Source organism: Lepidochelys olivacea (assembly GCF_965140295.1).
Source record: "Lepidochelys olivacea isolate rLepOli2 genome assembly, chromosome: 2".
In the NCBI taxonomy this organism is placed as follows: domain Eukaryota; kingdom Metazoa; phylum Chordata; order Testudines; family Cheloniidae; genus Lepidochelys; species Lepidochelys olivacea.
This window is the reverse complement of record NC_140412.1, coordinates 84,598,049-84,619,578: the sequence shown is the minus strand read 5'-3', so window position 1 is coordinate 84,619,578 and position 21,530 is coordinate 84,598,049.

Genomic DNA, 21,530 nt, shown 5'->3' with positions numbered 1-21,530 from the left:
AACTAGAACCACTGGAGATGCCCATGCACTTTCAGAGGGGCGGAATACACCCATCTGTAACATATCCTGGATCTCCCGTTCTATAGCAGTTTTAGCTTGAGGAGACACCCGGTAAGGTTGGACCCTAATTGGGTGAGCATTACCTGTGTCAATGGAGTGGTATGCCCGTTCAGTCAGTCCTGGGGTGGCTGAGAACGTTGGCGCGTAGCTAGTGCACAGCTCCTGGATCTGCTGTCGCTGCATACGCCCAAGGGTCATGGAGAGGTTCACCTCTTCCACACCACCAGCACATTTCCCTTCGTAGTAGACACCTTCAGGCCACTCAGCGTCGTCTCCTCCCTGGGCTGTAAACTGACAAACCTTTAATTCTCTGGAATAAAAGGGCTTTAGAGAATTAATATGATACACCTTAGGCTTTCGGTTGGAGGTGGGGAATGCTATGAGATAATTAACAGCTCCCAGGCGCTCCTGGACCACGAATGGCCCTTCCCACGATGCTTCCATTTTATGGGCCTGGAGCGCCTTTAAGACCATGACCTGGTCTCCTACTTTGAAGGAATGCTCTCTGGCATGTTTATCATACCAGGCTTTTTGCTCTTTTTGAGCATCCTGTAAGTTTTCTCTAGCAAGGGCTAAAGAGGTTCGGAGGGTGTTTTGTAGGTTGGTTACAAAGTCCAGAATGTTAGTTCCTGGAGAAGGTGTAAATCCCTCCCATTGCTGCTTCACCAACTGCAATGGCCCCTTAACCTCACGGCCATATACAAGTTCAAATGGGGAAAACCCTAAACTGGGATGTGGTACAGCTCTGTAGGCAAAGAGCAACTGCTGCAATACTAGGTCCCAATCATTGGAGTGCTCATTTACGAATTTACGTATCATGGCCCCCAAAGTTCCATTAAACTTCTCCACCATGCCATTTGTTTGATGATGGTAAGGAGTGGCAACCAAGTGATTTACCCCATGAGCTTCCCAAAGGTTTTTCATAGTTCCTGCCAGGAAATTAGTCCCTGCATCTGTGAGGATGTCGGAGGGCCAACCTACCCTGGCAAAAATGTCTGCTAGTGCCTGGCCCACACTTTTAGCCCTGGTGTTGCTTAGAGCTACTGCTTCCGGCCATCGGGTGGCAAAATCCATGAAAGTCAGTATGTACTGCTTTCCTCTGGGTGTCTTTTTCGGAAAAGGACCCAGAATATCCACAGCTACTCGTTGAAATGGAACTTCAATGATGGGGAGTGGCTGGAGAGGAGCTTTGACCTGGTCTTGGGGTTTTCCCACTCTTTGGCACACCTCACAAGACTGGACATAGGTAGAAACATCCTTGCCCATTCCCTCCCAGTGGAATGACCCCCCCAAACGGTCTTTGGTCCTGTTCACCCCAGCATGGCCACTAGGGTGATCATGGGCTAAGCTCAAGAGCTTGGCCCGGTATTTAGTTGGAACTACCAACTGTCTCTGAGGATGCCAGTCTTCCTGGTGTCCCCCAGAAAGAGTTTCCTTGTATAAAAGTCCTCTTTCTACAACAAACCTGGATCGATTAGAAGAGCTGAGAGGCGGTGGGTTGCTCCGTGCCGCCGTCCAAGCTCTCTGGAGGCTTTCATCTGCTTCCTGTTCGGTCTGGAACTGTTCCCTTGATGCTGGAGACATCAGTTCCTCATGGGATTGTGGACCTAGGCTTGGTCCCTCTGGAAGCGATATAGGGGATGGAGCTGTTTCTGTTGACTGTGAACCGCTCTCCGCTGGTGCACTATGTTGGGATTCAGGCTCCGGCTGAGCCTCTTGTGTAGGGTTATCGGCTGCTGCCAGTTCAGGTTCGGTGGGGCCCTCTGGTGTTGAGGTTGCAAGTACTGGATTCAGTGCTGACACGGGGTCTGGTGTTGGTTGTTTGGCTGGTTCCGGTTCTGGGACTGGTTCCGTCTGGGTCTCTGGGACTGGATCCACTACTGCTGTTGCAGACATTGGCCTGGGGTCCAGGTCCATCACCTCTGACTGGGTCCTGATAGAAGTTTCCGGAACAGAGCTAGGCCTCACGGCTTGTTTAGCCTGGTTGCGGGTGACCATTCCCACCCTCTTGGCCTGCTTCACATGATTGGCCAAGTCTTCCCCCAACAGCATGGGGATGGGATAATCATCATAGACTGCAAAAGTCCACATTCCTGACCAGCCCTTGTACTGGACAGGCAACTTGGCTGTAGGCAAATTGAAAGAGTTGGACTTGAAGGGTTGAATCGTCACTTGGATCTCTGGGTTGATTAAATTGGGGTCCACTAAGGAAGCATGGATAGCTGACACTTGTGCTCCGGTGTCCCTCCACGCGGTGACCTTCTTCCCACCCACACTCACAGTTTCCCTCCGCTCCAAGGGTATCTGGGAGGTATCTGGGCCTGTGGACCTCTGGTGGGATTCCGGTGCAATGAACTGTAATCTGTTGGGGTTCTTGGGGCAGTTGGCCTTTACATGCCCCAGCTCGTTACACTTAAAACATCGTCCAGCTGACGGGTCACTGGGGCGAGGAGGGTTGCTGGAGAACGGGGTGGTGGGACGATAAGGGGTCTGGAGGGTTCTTTGGGAGGTAGGTGGGGCTTTGGGCGGCCCCCGGTAATAGGGTGTGGTCTGGGGTGGTCCCTTCTGGTCTCCGCTCCAACTGCGACCAGTTTTCTTCTTCTCTGCCACCTCCACCCATCTGGCTCCAATCTCTCCTGCCTCAATTACAGTTTTGGGTTTCCCATCTAGGATGTATCTTTCTATTTCCTCAGGAACACCCTCTAAGAATTGTTCCATTTGCATTAGGAAGGGCAAATTTACTGGAGATTCAACACTTGCTCCTGATATCCAGGCATCCCAATGTTTTACAATGTGGTAGGCATGTCGGGTAAATGACATGTCTGGTTTCCACCTTAGGGCTCTGAACCTCCGACGAGACTGCTCGGGTGTTATCCCCATTCTGACTCTCGCCTTGGATTTAAACAGTTCATACTTGTTCATGTGTTCTTTAGGCATTTCAGCTGCCACCTCAGCTAAGGGTCCACTGAGCTGCGGCCTCAGCTCTACCATGTATTGGTCAGTAGAGATGTTGTACCCAAGGCAGGCCCTTTCGAAGTTTTCTAAGAAGGCCTCAGTATCATCACCTGCCTTGTAGGTGGGGAACTTTCTGGGATGGGAAGTGGTACCTGGAGAAGGATTGCTAGGGTTTGTTGGTATATTCTGCTGGGCCTTTATCCTCTCCATCTCCTCCACATGCTTCCTCTCTTTTTCCTTCTCCTCCTCCTTCAGCCGCATGAGTTCTATCTGTCTTTCATGTTCCCTTTGTTTTTCCTCAGCCTGAAATTTGGCTAATTCCAGCTGTAGTCGAGCTGAGGATTTGGCCATTCTAACCTCTCTGTTTTTAACTAACTTTACACCCGAGGTTTAGAAATAAACAAACAAAACTTGGCTGTAAAATTTTGCTGTGCTGGAATAGAATACCTATTCTCTGATAGTGATTGTCAGCCTACAGAAAAAGACAATTCCCTTGTCTCTGCTCTGGGCCCAAATTAAAGCAAAAAACCTCCAACTACTTGGAAAACTGCTTACCCAGCCCAAAGAAAAAAAAATTTCTTTTCAAACCTGTGCTCCTTGTAAAACAAAAAAAAAATCAAAATCCTAAAAAAACCCTGCCACTTTTGTCTCCAGGCAAATGGGTAGAGCACACACCCCCTATTTACTTTTAGGAAGAAAAGAAAAAAAAAAAAACCTCTGGGTTGGAAGACTGTGAATTTCCCTGCAGGAGTTAAGTACCCTGCCTCTAGGCAAAGAAAACCTGCAATTCACAAGATAATCCCCTTTTGTCTCTGCTTGGCCACAAAGCAGAGAGAAACCAAGCTGCTTTCAGTTTCAAAGCTGCCTTCTGGACTTCCTAAAAATTCCTTTTTAAAATCTGTATTTCTAGTTCAAAAAATCTCAACTGGATCTCAAAATGATTTCAGGTTAATCCCACCACTGTGCCACCATGTCAAGGTTCCTCCCCCACTCTGAACTCTAGGGTACAGATGTGGGGACCTGCATGAAAAACCTCCTAAGCTTATCTTTACCAGCTTAGGTCAAAACTTCCCCAAGGTACAAAATATTACCCCCGTTATCCTTAGACTGGCCGCTACCACCACCAAACTAATACTGGTTACTGGGGAAGAGCTGTTTGGACGCGTCCTTCCCCCCAAAATACTTCCCAAAACCTTGCACCCCACTTCCTGGACAAGGTTTGGTAAAAAGCCTCACCAATTTGTCTAGGTGACTACAGACCCAGACCCTTGGATCTTAAGAACAATGAACAATCCTCCCAACACTTGCACCCCCCCTTTCCTGGGAAATGTTGGATAAAAAGCCTCACCAATTTGCATAGGTGACCACAAACCCAAACCCTTGGATCTGAGAACAATGAAAAAGCATTCAGTGTTTTACAAGAAGACTTTTAATAAAAAAATAGAAGTAAATAGAAATAAAGAAATCCCCCCTGTAAAATCAGGATGGTATATATCTTACAGGGTAATTAGATTCAAAAACATAGAGAACCCCTCTAGGCAAAACCTTAAGTTACAAAAAAGATACACAGACAGAAATAGTTATTCTATTCAGCACAATTCTTTTCTCAGCCATTTAAAGAAATCATAATCTAACACATACCTAGCTAGATTACTTACTAAAAGTTCTAAGACTCCATTCCTGTTCTGTCCCCGGCCAAGACGACTACAGACAGACACCCAAACCCTTTGTTTCTCTCCCTCCTCCCAGCTTTTGAAAGTATCTTGTCTCCTCATTGGTCATTTTGGTCAGGTGCCAGCGAGGTTACCTTTAGCTTCTTAACCCTTTACAGGTGAGAGGAGCTTTCCCCTGGCCAGGAGGGATTTCAAAGGGGTTTACCCTTCCCTTTATATTTATGACATCTACCAACTGAGTTCTCGCAGTCTAGGAGAACTGTCATGTAGTTACATCAATGGATGTAAGGTTCGCTTTGTACCTCCAAAGAAACACCAAGTTGCTAATAGTACAGCAAAAGAGCTGGCTTCCACCATCTTGCTTTATTCATAGATGAGATTCATAGATTTTTAAGCCCAGTAGGGATTATGATCATCTGGTTTGACCTCCTGCATAACACAAGCCATAGAATTTCACTCAGTAATTCCTGCACTGAGATAAATATCTCATGGTTCAACTAGAGCATAGTGTTTTTCCCCCTTCCTAATTCCAAGTTCAGTTAGATGGTAATATGGTACCTGCGCTCTGATCCCTAGAAAACCTAAGAAACAGATCTGACTTGTAACAAAAATAACTGGAACAATTTCACTAAAGTGAAATCACTTTCTAATACTACATTAGGGAAGCTTCCCTAGAACTACAATTTCAATTTTACACCACTGGATGGCAACAAACTTTGAATGATGAGTATGCAGACTACATGCCAGACTTCCACAAAAGGCAGAGCCATAGAGAATTCAAGCAGTTCCTTGAATCTTTTATGTAGGCTTTGTAAAGCAGAAGAGAAGAGATTCACTTTGAGACACAAACTGAGACGTAGCATCCAGTTGACAAATGAACTGTAAAATGCTACAACGTACTTTAGTGGGAATATAGAATACAGCCAAATCAAGTAAATTATTAGGATTCCTCTTCATAATGGCCTTCCTACTGAAAGCAATTACTTCTCTCTCCAGTGTGTTGTTTACAAAACATAGGAGGAGCCATGAGTGAAAAGAATATTAATAGCTTCAATAAGCAAAGTGTTGTAAAACTTCTTGTAAAATTTAAAGCTAAAGCAAAAATTTGAGGCAAATATGAGAGGCAATATGAGAGGAAAGCATTATATACCATAATACCTTCTAGCTGTGCATCTCAAAGTGCTTTATAAATAGTTAAACCTCTCCACAAAAACCCTGAGGTACGTATTATCCCCATTTTACCAAGGTTAGCCTAGAAGTCAGTAGCAAAGCCAGGAAAATGACCCACTCACCTTTGACCTGCAGTCCTATGCACTACCTGTCACCCTTCGCGTACTGCTATTTTATTCTTTCCTCACCATATTTTTTTAATGTGGTTCACTGGGCCTCAGCAAGGCAGAGTATATTCTTAAGGGATTCATGAGGTGATATGTAATGGCTCAGATCACTTGGAAACCCTTTTCATCTCACCTACATCTTAGTGCGTAGCTGTATTTGTGAGTCTATTTTGGACATGTAAATTGCAGTGTTGTGGCACATTTTAGGAAAGTTAAACGTTTTGGGGCCCGTTGATTCCAGTGGAATCGGGAGCAAGCCCTACCTCGGCAACAAAAGGGAAAATTACCATTAAGGGTGCCCAGAGATCTCCGCAGCTAAAGCTGTACATGGGCTTGCCTGCCCAAGCTAGCATGAATCCAACTGGTGAGGGTAGCCAGTGCAGAAGGGCTTCAGCTCAGGTAGTACAAGCTTGGCACAGACCCGCAGCTTGCTCATCGGCTCTCAAACCTGTGCTGCATTGTCCACACTGGTATTGTTACCCATGCCAGCTGGATACAAGCTCGCTCAGACAGGCAAGCCTGTGCACAGCTTCGGATGTGTGCACATCCCCTTAAGGCGATTGAGTACAAACACTATGCTAAGTACATACCTTTTCACTCTTATCAATAGGTATCCTCCCTCTCGCAAGAAATCAGGAATCAGCCATAGCACAGAAAATTAGTCTGCTGTAATTTAACAAATAATCCATTAAAAGCTGTTTTAGTTAATGTTTATTTTCCAACTAGTACAGCTGACAATGAAATAAGACTAACTTAGATGTTTTACATAGAGGATTCAGTGAGGGGAAGAGTAAGACGATAAAGAATGAATTACATTTGTACTAGTTTCTATTCTTGTTCCAATTGTTCCAGGAACAGATTATTTTTGTTCCATTTTCTGTTGTGTTCTGTGACAATCATTATTCAGGGACTAAGCCATTTTAATGGCTGTGAAAATAATTTGGTGTCAGCCTAACTCCCAGTGGACACGTGTCCACATCAAAAAACCAACCAGTTTAATTGGCAATCTCATTGGCATTCTCAGCACAGAGGCCAAGAATTTCAGAGATTCATAGATTAAGGCCAGAAGGGACCATTGTGATCATCTAATCTGAATTTGTGTAGTACATATTACGTCCCAGAATTAATACCTGTTTATAAGCCCCAATAGCTGTGGTAGAACTAGCGCATATATTTTAGAAAAACATCCATTCTTAATTTTAAAATTTCCATTGATGAGAATCTACTACAATTCTTGGTAAATAGTTCCAATGACTAATAACCCTCACTTTTCTAAATGTGTGCCTTATTTCTAGTTAAACTTGTCTAGCTTCAGCTTCCAGCAATTGGATTTTCTTATACCTAAAGAGTCGTTTTATTATAAAAATTCTGTAACCCATGTGGGTACCTATACACTGATCAAATCACCCTTTAATGTTCTCTGATGAGCTAAATAGATCGAGCTCTCTGAGTCTCACTATAAAACATGCTTTTCTGATCCTTTAAATATGCTTGTGGGCTCTTCTCTGAACCCACTCCAATTTTTCAACATCCCTTTTGTAGTGTGGGTACCAGAACTGGACACAGTCGTCCAGTAGTGGTCACACCCATGCCAAATACAGGTAATAACCTCCCTACCCCTATGCTAGATTTCCATGTTTGTATATCCAAAGATCACTTTAGTCCTTTTGGCTACACCATCACACTGAGAGTACTTTTTCAGCTAATTATCCACCATGACCCACCAGTCGCTTTCACAGTGACTGCTTCCCAGGACAGAGCGCCCCCCTTCCCCCTCCCCTCCATCCTGTAAACATGACCTACAGTATTTTTTTTCTACAGTATTTGTTCCTAGATGTAGGACTCTATATTTGGCCATATTGACTGCATATTGTTTGCTTGAGCCCAGTTTACCAAGTGACCCAGATCACTATCAGTAGCCTTTCATTATTTACCACTCTAATTACTTTTGTGTCATCTGCAAACTTTATCAGTAATGATTGTCACTGATAAAATATTAAATCCAAGCCAAAAACCAATCCCTGTGAGACCCCACTATAAACACACTTGATCAAGGATTCCCTATTTATAATCACATTTTGAGACCTACTAGTTAGCCAGTTTTTAATCCACTTAATATGTGCCATGTTTTTTGTACCATTCTTGTCCAGGAGCAGAGTGAATTCTTATGCCCCTGCCCTCCAGAACACCTTGTGTGAAACTGACTTTGCTACTTGCAGAGCTGAGTGTTCACTCTGAGTGCTTGTGCCTTGCTCTTGCAATCCTGCTGCAATCAGTGTGTTAACTGAGTTTGCCAAGTCTACCACATTCATTGTATAACTGAATGTTCTGAATTAGGTGTTCTCTCTTTCTCTCTCTCTCTCAAGTGCTTAGGTAAGGGTTAACAAATGTTTGAGTAATTGCTCTACTTCATTGATGCTAGTTTGAATGTAGCATTAAAGCTTGGTGCCGGCTGTGAATCTCCCTGCAATTTCCAAAGGAAAGTTATAAATAGTTAAGGAAGGAGCTGAGTGAGGTGGAGGAAGAAGGATTAGCCCGAGGAAGGAAGGTCCAGACAGTGAATCCATCTCAGCCCTCTACACTCCCTAGTCAGAGTCGGTTAAGATCCATATTGACTATTACAGACAGCTAGCTTATATTCAGGGAAATGTCTATGTGATTGGCCTTTGTTAAAGGTTTGAAAAAAGACCTAGACTCTGAGTAGTCAGCCCAGCTCACCATCAAAAGTTAAGCCCCTGGGAGAATTCTGGGTGATTTAGTAACAAGTCAGTTTCTTAATCAAAAGGTTGTGATACCAAGTCAAATGCCTTACCGTAGTTCAGTAGATTTACACCATTTCCTTTATCAATCAAACCTCTCATTAAAAAATCAAGTTAGTTTGACAAGGTATTTTCCATAAACCCCTGTTTGTCATTAACGCTAAGATTCAACAATTCCAAGGGCAGAAGGGACCATTGTGATCATCTAGTCTGGTGTCCTGTGTCACACAGGCCATAGAACTTCCCCAAATTTTCCTAGAGCAGATCTTTTTAGAAAAATATCCAATCTTGATTTTAAAATTGCCAGTGATGGAGAATCCACCATGCCCATTAGTAAATTGTTCCATTGGTTAATTACCCTCACTGTTGGAAATCTACATCTTATTTCCAGTCTGAATTTGTCTAGCTTCCATTTCCAGACTTTGGATCATATTACACCTTTCTCTGCTAGATTGAAGAGCCCATTAACAAATATTTGTTCCCCAGGGAAGTATAACCTGTAGTAGTAATAATAATAAACCTTTACCTTATGTTTGGTAAGCTAAATAGATTGAGCTCCTTTAATCTTTCACTATTAGGCATGTGTCCTAATCCTTTCATCATTCTTGGGGCCTCTCTGAATCCTCTCCAAATTTCAACATCCTTCTTGAATTGTGGGCACCAGAACTGGACAAAGTGTTCCAGTAGCGCTCACACTAGTGCCAAATACAGAGGTAAAATAACCTCTCTACTCCTACTTGAGATTCTCCTGTTTATGCAACCAAGGATCTCATTAGCCCTTTTGGCTACAGTATCACACTGGGAGCTCCTGTTTGGCTCATTACCCACTATAACCCCCAAATCTTTCAGTCATTGCTTCCCAGAATAGAGTACCCCCATCCTGTAAGTATGGCCTACATTCTTTGTTCCTAGATTTGTACAGCTACATTTAGCTGTACTAAAACACACGTTGATTGCTTGCATCAAGCTTACCAAGTGATCCAGATTGCTGTGAATCAGTGGCCTGTCTTCTTCATTATTTACCACTTCTCCTCCGCCGCCTCCTCCCCTCCCCCACCGCAATTTTTGTATCACCTGAAAACTTTATCAGAGATTGTTTTCTTCCTGGTCATTGATAAAAATGTTTAATAGGGTAGCACAAGGAACCAATCCCTGTGGGACCCCACTAGAAACACCTGCTTAGTGATGTTTCCCCATTTACAATTACATTGAAACCTATCAGTTATCCAATTTTAATCCATTCAATGTGTCCATGTTAATTTTTATATTCTAGTTTTTAATCAAAATGTTGTACAGTACCAAGTCAAACACCTTACATGAATCTATTACATCCATTACCTTTATCAGCCAAATTTATAATCTCATCTAAAAAATATCAAGTTTGTCTGACAGGATCTATTTGCCATAAACCCACACTGATTGGCATTTATATTACCCTCCTATAAATCTTTATTAATCTACTCCAATATCAGCCACTCCATTATCCTACCTAGGATTAATATAAAATCGATGGGCCTATAATTATCCAGGTCATTCCATTAGTTTTTTTAAAAAATGAGCATATCAGCTTTCTTCCAGTCTTCTGGAAGTTTCCAGTGTTCAAGGCTCACTGAAAATCAATATTAATGGTCCAGCAAGCTTTTCAGCTAGCTTTTTAAAAACTCTTGGACAAAAGCTGTCTCAAGCTGCTGATTTTAAAAATGGATAACATTAATAGCTGCTGTTTAACATCTTTCAGAGATCCGAGTGGACTCGAAACAATGCTATATAATCTGGTTCTTTCCCAAATATAGAACAGAAATATCTATTGAACCTGCATTATGATAATTCTACCATTTCCATCTAGTAATGGATCAGCACCATTGTTAGGATTATTTTTGTTCCTAATATACTTTAAAAACTCCTTATTGTTCTTAACTCTGCTAGCCCTAGCATTGTTACTGTGTCTTGCTTCCTTCATCAATTTTCTACAACTCTTTGCTTTTTATTTTTATTCATTACTATCAACTTCCCCTTTCTTCTATTTGTTTATATATAGACACACAAGGAGAAATCACAATCCCACAATCAAGGAAGGTTATATGGGTTACAAAACTGACCTTGTTTAGAAGGGAAGTGAATGCAGTTATAAAATATATAAACTAGAGCAGGTTTTTTAAGTCATTACAGCCTCCTTCCCTGACTGGCTTTTTGGAGCACTGAGTAAAGTGTTTTTAAACAATTCCAAATTATATTCACATTTTTCTGATCTTCCCCAGTGTGCCAAGACTTATTAAAAATCAACATTAACAGGCCATAGTGCATGTTGGCCAGCTTTTAAAAAACTCTTGGATGCAAGTGATAAGGAGCTGTAGATTTAAAGATGTCTAATTTTAATAACTGGTGTTTAACATCTGCCTTTTCATTCCAACAGTAACTATTTCTTCATCATATGATAGAATATATAACCTGACTTTTTCCCAAATACAGAACAGAAATATATATTGAAGACTTCTTCTTTTTCTGCATTATTGACCATTCTTCCACTTCCATCAGTAATGAACCAATGCTGTTGATTCCTTTTGTTACTACTATAATTTAAAAAATCATTATTGTCCTTAATTATGCTGGCCATAGATTTTTCTTTTTCCTTGTGACCTTTTGCTTCTGTTATCAGTGTTCTGTAGTTTCTAGCTTCTTAGTTACATTCTTTGATATCAGTACCCTGTTGCTTTTTTATATATGTTGCCTTTTTGGTGTTTGTCTGTGGGCGGTTGTTGTTTGTGGGGTTTTTTGTTTTTTTTTGACCATCTTTTACAATTGTGACTTCTTAGTCACCTAGGAAATTTAATTAAACAGTTTTCAATTGTCATTCATATTTTCTGTTTAAATTCTCTCTCCCAGCTGATTTGGCTCACAATTGTTTTCAGCTTTCTGATGTTGGCCTTTTAAAAGCAACAAGCATATATATTAGTGGTTGGGTCTTTCTTCTGTTTGCACATAACAAAGGTAATCAAGTCATGGTCACTTGCTGTCAAGGTTCCCTCCCCACTCCGACCACTAGGGTACAGACTTGGGGAGACCCCCTAAGCTTATTTCTAGCAGCTTAGGTTAAAAACTCCCCAAGGCACAAATTCTCCCTTGTACCTTGGATTAGGTAACGTTGCCACCACCAAGTGATTTTTACCATTTGGAGTTCCTACTCCCCCCAATACCCCCCAAGCCCCCATACTCCCTTTCCTGGGGAGGCTTGAGAATAAACAAGATGAGCACAGACCAACCTTGGGATTTTTTAGGACACTAAAAAAAATCCCAATCAGATTCTAAAAGAAACAGAACTTTATTGTAAAGAAAAAAGGTAAAAGAAGCACCTCTATAAAATTAGAATGGGAGATAATCTTAGAGGGCAATCAGATTCAAAAACATAGAGGATTTCCCTCTGGGCCAAACTTAGTTACAAAAAGAAAACCAGGAATACACCTTCCTCTCAGGACAGAGAAAATCACAAGCCAAAACAAAAATAAGCTAATGCATTCCCTTGCTAGTATTTACTAATTCTAATGGAGTTGGATTGCTTGCTTCCTTGATCTGTGTCCGGCAAGCACACAGAACAGACAGACCAAAACCTCCACCCCAACCCTGCATCCCCAGATTTGAAAGTATCTTGTTCCCTTATTGGTCCTTTTGATCAGGTGCCAGCCAGGTAGCCTGAGCTTCTTAACCCTTTACAGGTAAAAAAGATTTTATGCCTCTGGCCAGGAGGGATTTTATAGTACTGTATACAGGAAGGTTGTTACCCTTCCCTTTATATTTATGACACTTGCACTTAATGCAGCCATTAACTTTTGGTTCTGTGATCAATTTCTCTTTATCTGTCAAGATGAGGTCTAATATATAATTCCCCCATGCTGGATGCAATCCTTTTTTAACATAATGGGCCACTAAACTCCTCTCACTCTAAAGGTACCCTCTGTAATGTAAGGTTGAAACATATTGATGGAGCAGTGTAGGAAAACAGAGCTATGTTGCCCATGATGTATCTCTTCTGTCAACAGAAGATTCTAGACTTACTTGAAAGTCTGTCAAACCAACATATTGCACAAGCAGTACGTTCACACACACTTAATTTAATGCCACTCCGTAAATCTGAAATGTGTATTTATTGTTCCTGTTGCCCCTGTTCTGGAAACATAATTATTCTTCTAATATAACTAGACAGACAACCACTGAAGAAAGTACCAGTAGAATCAGATGTGTGTATACACACACATTTGACTTTACATACTGCATATACATTCAACAGGTAAAAATTTGGAGAAAATTTTCCTTTTGATTTGCTTTATTATGATTGTAGTGCCATCCCTAACAGACTACCAGCTGGACAGAGGCTGTAAGACAGCTTAGTAGTCTTCAGCAGAACGAATTTCCAACTTTCCTGAACTTAAGTGGGAGGAAAATATCATGGTGTAAAAGTGTGGGAGATCCGGCTATGAATAACCAAAGTTTCTTGGTGTTATAAGAGTCAACTTACAATATCCTTGGAACACGATCTACTGGGGGAGGGAGAAATGCCCTTTGGTCACGTATAGTTATCATTACTGAACAATAATGAAGTGCAAACAGAACCAGTGATATGTAGTCTTTTCCTTAGAAAAATAAATTACTTCAGCTCTTATATGGTACACTATCCTTCACTTAATTAGGTCATGTTTAATCTAGATAGCCTCCTTATTGGAATATCTACAAGGGAATAGATATAGCTTAATGGCAATGATTGCTGGTTAATGGGGGCACAATTACATTCTACTTAATAGGGATGCATTTGCCCAGTGACAACTGATGCTTTTCACTAGGTGTGAAATTCCACACTAGTCTAGAAGTGCCCAAGTAAAGATTAAAAGGAGAATACAGCTCATGAAAATTAAATGCAATAAAATATTTGTTCTAATCCATTTGGTACAGTATTAGTTCATTTTTAATCTCTCCCTATTACATATACAATGTCTTAATGGGGACAGTCCCTTCATTGGGACTATATCTGTCCACCCAGTTGTCCCAGTGAGGTGGATTCTTCTGTATAATTGGAATGAACCGTCTTCAGAACTCCTGCAAAGCCATTACAGGTTCAGCACCAGCCACATGGCTGCTCCTCCAAACAATAATATTGTATAATGGAATTGTCTTCCCTGGTTACGAAAACATACATAGCATATGGTTTCCCCGTCAGCTTAGCTCTCTTAAACCACTTTGGAACACACAGAATCAAGGCGCTGGTGCTCCAGTTATGGCTGAGGACTTGGAGGCACTTTTATTATAGAAAATTGCTATAATTACAGGCCAATAACTCTTCCTGTTGCTAGCACACATCCCATGACATCAGCACGGCAGCTGCTAGCAGAGAGCCTGAGTCTACCATATGGCTTGCCACAAAGGGAGGATTACCCAATAAACCCTATAGGACAGAGTGTCACAGTGCCGATGGCTGGGTTCTGACAACATCTTAGCTAGGGCTTTGGGATTTTTAAAAATCTTTTTCCTTTTAAAAGTTAAACACAGGTGGGTAGGTAGGTCAGCTGATAGTCAGGAAAGAGACCGGGGAGGTCCCCCCTGCAGATATACTTCGTTCTAATTATTTCAGAGGCACCATCTCCAGTAGATAGGACTGGGACTCAGGAGACTTGGTTTCTAATTCCTGGCTCCATCAGTGAGCTGCTGTGTGACCTTGGACAAGTCACTTCCCCTTTCTTTCTGTGTCCCTCCCACCCCTCACTGTAAGCTCTTCAGGGCACAGACTGTGTTCACGCAGTGCCTAGATCAATGGGAGCTCTGGTCTTAGGTGGGGTCTTTAGGCATTTAAAAAGTTTGACATAAAAAAAGGAGGGGGGAGGGAACAGGGCCAGGAAAGAGGCTGAATCTTGCTGTCAGCTGCAGTTGTTCTGTATCACCAGCACTGAACTCCCATGATTATTTCAGCTGTCACTAAAAAAAAAACCCACTAATTTTTCAGGTGCATTATAAAAATACGACCTGTCATAAATATAAAGGGGAGGGTAAACCCCTTTGAAATCCCTCCTGGCCAGGGGAAAGCTCCTCTCACCTGTAAAGGGTTAAGAAGCTAAAGGTAACCTCGCTGGCACCTGACCAAAATGACCAATGAGGAGACAAGATACTTTCAAAAGCTGGGAGGAGGGAGAGAAACAAAGGGTTTGTGTGTCTGTCTGTAGTCGTCTTGGCCGGGGACAGAACAGGAATGGAGTCTTAGAACTTTTAGTAAGTAATCTAGCTAGGTATGTGTTAGATTATGATTTCTTTAAATGGCTGAGAAAAGAATTGTGCTGAATAGAATAACTATTTCTGTCTGTGTATCTTTTTTGTAACTTAAGGTTTTGCCTAGAGGGGTTCTCTATGTTTTTGAATCTAATTACCCTGTAAGATATATACCATCCTGATTTTACAGGGGGGATTTCTTTATTTCTATTTACTTCTATTTTTTATTAAAAGTCTTCTTGTAAAACACTGAATGCTTTTTCATTGTTCTCAGATCCAAGGGTTTGGGTCTGTGGTCACCTATGCAAATTGGTGAGGCTTTTTATCCAACATTTCCCAGGAAAGGGGGAGTGCAAGTGTTGGGAGGATTGTTCATTGTTCTTAAGATCCAAGGGTCTGGGTCTGTAGTCACCTAGGCAAATTGGTGAGGCTTTTTACCAAACCTTGTCCAGGAAGTGGGGTGTAAGGTTTTGGGAAGTATTTTGGGGGGAAGGACGCGTCCAAACAGCTCTTCCCCAGTAACCAGTATTAGTTTGGTGGTGGTAGCGGCCATTCCAAGGATAACAGGGGTAATATTTTGTACCTTGGGGAAGTTTTGACCTAAGCTGGTAAAGATAAGCTTAGGAGGTTTTTCATGCAGGTCCCCACATCTGTACCCTAGAGTTCAGAGTGGGGGAGGAACCTTGACACGACCTTTGAGCTTACACTTCTTATAGCTTCTTATACACTTCTTATAGTCTTAGTTCAAATGTGATTTTCTTTTTAAAAGTTTGAACAGGGCCTGTAAAGTTGTACACATTTGAATAAGGGCTTTCATGCTTTAAATAAACAGTTCAGTTGCAATTTAGCACTCATAACTCCCCTGGCATGGACTTAAAACTTCTCACTTGCCATATTGTGCATATCATCCTCCCCGAGGGTGGTCCACTTTTACCAAGTTTGAAAAAACACTGATTTTTCCCAAATGCTTTCAGGTGCATAGTTTTCCAGAGCTACACCATTGCTACTTATTGGAATCAACACAGTTGCATATCTTTTTATGATAATGGAACAAGTTTTTAGATGTGACTTGATGTACACAAACACCCACAACTATATACAGTCAGGTAGGCATTTTACTGAGCAACTTAAGTCAGTAAGTGTCTAACGGCATGACTTTTGCAAGCGGATGCAAAATGAGGTAAATGGGTCCATGCCCATTTGAAGTCTACTTCGAGAAGTACATTTGGAAGCCTAGCCTAAAGGCATTTGAAGCCTTAGAGTGTGATTTTATATTTCCATTTGAAGAAATTAAGACCTCATTCTCCACAGCCTTTTATCCTGTGCATTTGTGTAGACCTGTGCACAGTAGATTTAAAATGCTACCAAGTCAGAAGGGCTGACGTTTATATGCACTTTTCACAAGGTCCAGGGCTGTGGTGAATCAGGCACTGAATTTACAATATGCAATAGGGATTGTAGAGTCAGATAAATGCCTCAACACTTTCCCCACTCTCTTGTCAAAGAAAATGGCAATACAAAAATGTAGGTTAATGCAACATTATATTTAAGAATATATACTCAGGAAATACAAAGTTATGTTTCCCACAGCAGCCAGAACTTGCTTACACTTCGGAAATATAAATACATTTGAGTTAACTGCATTGAAGTCAATGGAGTCACACCATCTAAAACTGGCTTAAATAAGAGGAGAATTAGATCCATTGTGTGAATGTCACTAAGGTTAACATCAAATATTGTAATATAAAACTACTGTATGCACAAGGGGGCTGAGTTGCAATACCTGTGATGTTATAACTTAATTTCCTGACTTTATTATCCTGATTCATGTGTGTAAAAAAAAAACAACCAAAAAACCTCACAAAACTTGCATTCATGCAAAAATGTATCAAAATTTATTTTCATATTAAAGAAGCATCAGCTGCAATCTCTTCTCAAGTGAAGGAAAATAGTTGGCAAAGTTGTCCCTATTAAATTCAGTTCTTTATCAGAACGGGAGAATTACATTTGTATTTGCTACAGAATTTTTTTGGTCTTTCCTATAAATGCATCAACACTTGGAAACTGAAAGAAAACTCAAAGCTGCCTACGTTTTGTTGCTCATAAACCAATGATACACACACAATGATAATTCCATGCCCTTCAAAATATGGAATGCAGACTCCAGCCTTCTGAGTTATACTCTATGCTACACCAAGGCAACGCACACTTTTAAAATCTCATACATTACCTTGTAGTATCAGTGTGCTAAATACTCCAGAGAAAGGGAGACCAAACATGGGTGTCTAGCACTGGGCACCTAAGCAGCCCAATTCTTTCAGGTGATAAACATCCCACTCCCACCAAATCTTTAGACACTGTCTCAAACTTCAATCTGTGCCTTCTTCTATCTTGTGTGCATAACCTAGCACTGTTTGACATTATAGAAAATATACCTTAAAATGCTACTATAAAAATGTCAGCGCCCCGGGATTAAAAAGGGGGGAGAGGAGAACACTCTAGGATGCAGAAGATCTTTCTATCATAGCTCAACACTTTCAAAGCACTTCTTTCCCTTGGCTGAAACTTCACAATAGGTCAAGCTAATAAAAATCCACGCAATAGTGTAATCATTTGACTTTTACTAGCACAGCACCAGACGGATAGCACGTAGCCCTCCTCAGGAAGGGAATTTAAAAGCTTAGGCTCCAAGGGACAGGCAGGAAGAGGCCAGGATGACTTCAGTCACAAAGCTGGGTGAATTTCTGAATCTCCAGAATATTTGTTTGCTCATACAGAAGTCCTTTAGAACCCACTTGCCTCCTAAAGGGGGTGTATGCATGCAGTCATAATTCATCACTTCATCTCATCCACTGCCTGCACTTTGCTTCTCTTCTTGTCCTTCACTGAGGGCTGGTCTTAGGGTGACTAGACATCCCAGTGTTATCAGGACTGTCCCAATATTAGGGTTCTTGCATATAAGACAAATATGCCCCCACCCCTGAAGAAAGTGAGTGCGGTTTGTTTGTTTTTACACTTGCTATCCGGTCACCCTAGCTGGTCTGGACACAAACATTTATCTGGTATAATTAATAGTATTACATTGATATAACTATTTGGTTGAGTGAATTCATACTGTTGTGCTTGTGTTGGCACAAGCAACATTTAATTTCAAGGGCTTCGTCCGCATAGCACCAAACTACTTCAATTTAAGCAAGATGCAGTATGAGTAGGTCCTAGAGTCCCACTGGCACTCTCTCCAGACTCATGGTGTTCTGGACAATTTTCATGGTCCTACTGGCCTGAAGGAGTTGTTGGAGCAGGAGGTCAAACACTTGTTAGCCTTTCCTCTACCACCTGGCACCCACACAATTTCTGGACCGTTTTCTGCCACTATGGACGAGGCCCAGAGGAACACAGTGCTCCTGTCTTATGACTGCAAAAGCATATCCTGTTATACTGGGGAGGCTAGGGTACTGAATTTGTGGCACCTGCTGGAGATATCTGTAGACAGTGGGACTTAAAAGAGGAAAATCCATATTTTGATCCTACTCAAACATTTTTGGTAAGAACTATTATAAGAGCAGCTTCATGTGGAGTGATGCTTTAGAGCCTGGCCAATGAGAAGTGCCAGGTGGTGGGCCCACTTCATTCTGGAGACTTGGCATGACCAGCAGTGGCTCTCAGATGCTTTTCCTAGCTGAATCTTTTACAGCCAGTCAACAGGTCCTTATGATTTGTCTTCTCAGAAGTTTATTGGTTTTCTGCATCTTCCCCTGAGATAGCCAACTCCTCTGCTTCTCCCTCCTGCTCTGTAGTAGATGACTGTGCCCTTCCCCCTCCCACCATGTTCCTGGATTAAATATCCTCTCACTGCTCTCTTATAGCAGGAAGACCTGGAAAGGCTCCTCAGATTCCACCTCTGCTTACTACATCTTTCTTCCTCTCTTTATGGGGAGAGGCACCATAAGGCTTGCAGGAGAACATGAAATCCTCATTCTGTAGCTTGTATGCAGAGGGCATATGGGGAGGAAAGGCATCCAGCATGTACATGGGTATAAAATGGGTGGTGGGTGGGTGCAGAAAGCATGCTGACCCATACGCTATAGGAAGGTGAGCAGGAGTGCGGAGGCCATGATAGAGAGACAGACAAGCAGAGTTGGTGATGGAACTGGAATGAGAATTTCCTGAAGATTTTTTTTTAATCACACCCTAAACTTTGCATTCACTAAGACTTACTATAATTTGGTCTGATGTAACTCCTCTGTCAACACAACCAAAACCTGATATCTTAGTAAGCATAGTACAGACCACTGAAGTTGCTGACTGAGAGGAAATACTTCTGTGGCGCCTTCAAAATGTTTGTTTACAGGTGCCTTGTATGAGCCAGAAATAATATTAAATGACCTTATAATAAATTCATCAATCTTCAAAATACTCCCAAGTAACTAAATTAACATCATTGGTGCTTTGGGGTTCAAACCAGTCCAGCAAAGGGTTGTCAGCACCTACCTAGTAAGCCTGGGTGCTTCTGTGCTCTGCAGCTTTGGCTGAGCCCTGACACCAGCAGCATGTTCACTGCACAGTGGCCAGATCCTGCCTTCCACCAGGTTACTCCCCTTCAGTCCCCTCCACCAGAACCTCAAAGAAGTTAGTCTGTTGTCTCCAAGGAAACAGAGCGTGCACCAGCCTGCTAGATTGGCTGCGGATTTTACCCGTTGGATTAATATACTGCATTGAGATGGCTTGTTAAGCTTGGTTCACTTTTAATACAACCTAGATTTTAGTGATACCAAGTAGAAAAAATAGGCATAGAGATGGCTACAAACAAAACTGTAAAAATACACTTCTACACTTCTAAAAATCTAAACTTAAACGAGTCTTTTGTTGAGAGCAGTTTTCTCACATTTATTCTTCCAGCATGGCTGGCCATGCCTTAGCCAGGATCCAGCACAAACCAAGCACTTTGGTTGTATCTCCCCAGGTGAAGGAAAACCACAATTTCTTTTCCACTCCCATATATTCCTCCAAATGTAACCGTCCTAGTGGCAAGAGCCAAATGATCTTCTGAGGGATTCCACCTCCTCCCGGGGGGAGCAACTTCATTTTGATCAGTGTCCCCTCCTGGTGGATTCCCATGGGGTGTTCCTTGCTATCATTTTACAATGCAAATGAAGTCTCTGTCTCTCTCCCCCACCCCACCACCACCACCACCAGTAAAATGACTGCTTTCTTTACTGCTGATGTATCGCCATGGCTCTAAAGTAGACCGGGAGAATTCATAACCCTCTGAGAAAAATCTATATATCAATTTTTCCTGGCCTGCCTGGTTTAAACACATTTTACTCACATTTCCATCATACCTGTCTACTTCTGTACATCACACAGGAATCTTAATCAGTGAGTTACTAGTTTTCCGATGATATTACAAGATACCTTTTAAATTAATATGACAATAGTGGGCCAGGTGCAATGAGGTGGTCAGGCCAGCTGAGATTCCCCACCACATACTAGCAAGCGCCTTGCCCTCTGGCATTAGGGACACAGTATTTAAAGTTTAGCTTTCATCTGCTATTTTAAATTTTGCACTTTGGTGAAGACTTCTTGTTTGATTGCAAATTAAGACTTTAGCTGGGAGAAATACATGTTCAATTTTGCAGTACTTGCGGGTGAGCCTTATCATACCATCCATCAAATAGACAGTTCTGATTTAAAAAAAAAATCAGTGGTCCTCCGTTTTAGATGGAACAGGTCATCCTGGAAATCTCACCTTCCCTATCTAACTCAGTCTGTGGTTCCTTCCCTTTCATTCTTCCTATCGCTCTTCTTTTCTTTTATTTTATTTTTTAAGCATATTGCTCAGTCAATGCCTCTTGAGGATTCTATGATGTTTATCACATTGTCACAGAACTGACAAAAAGGCAGTAAGCAGAGAGTTGACTGGCATGAAAATATTGTAGCAATGGCACAACAAGCAAACCAGTGCACAGGAGGTGTGGATTCAGGAGACCAAGTCAAATAAAGAATATGCTGAAAAAAGATATAGGTCCTTTTCTGTCAGGCCTTACTCAGATAAAACGCCTCAGTGACTTCAATAGGGAGCTTCTCCTGAGGAAGGATTGTGGGCACCATGCCCTAACCTTAACCCCCTTTTTTTTTTCTTAAGCACAGATCAGAGAATTAATTGTTATACACATTTTGGACTGTGCTTCTTCATGTCACTTTCCTCATCCCATCTCTTTATTTTTAGAAATGCTGTTTATGGTAGAACTGACTGTGCAGCTGCTCTGGAAAAATTAAATTGCATATTTTCAATGGACAGGTATTAGCTGAATTACACCCTTTCCTTTTTCCACCGTTTAAGCGCCCTCTTTATAACTGGTATTTTTGTGCCTACTCACTCTGCCAAATATAGAACCATTCAGGACGTTAGATTTGGGATACAAAGGGAAAGTATACCCTCCAAATAATGGGCAGGTAGTTTGATTTATGACGCACGTCAATGTTGTTGGTTTTTTTCC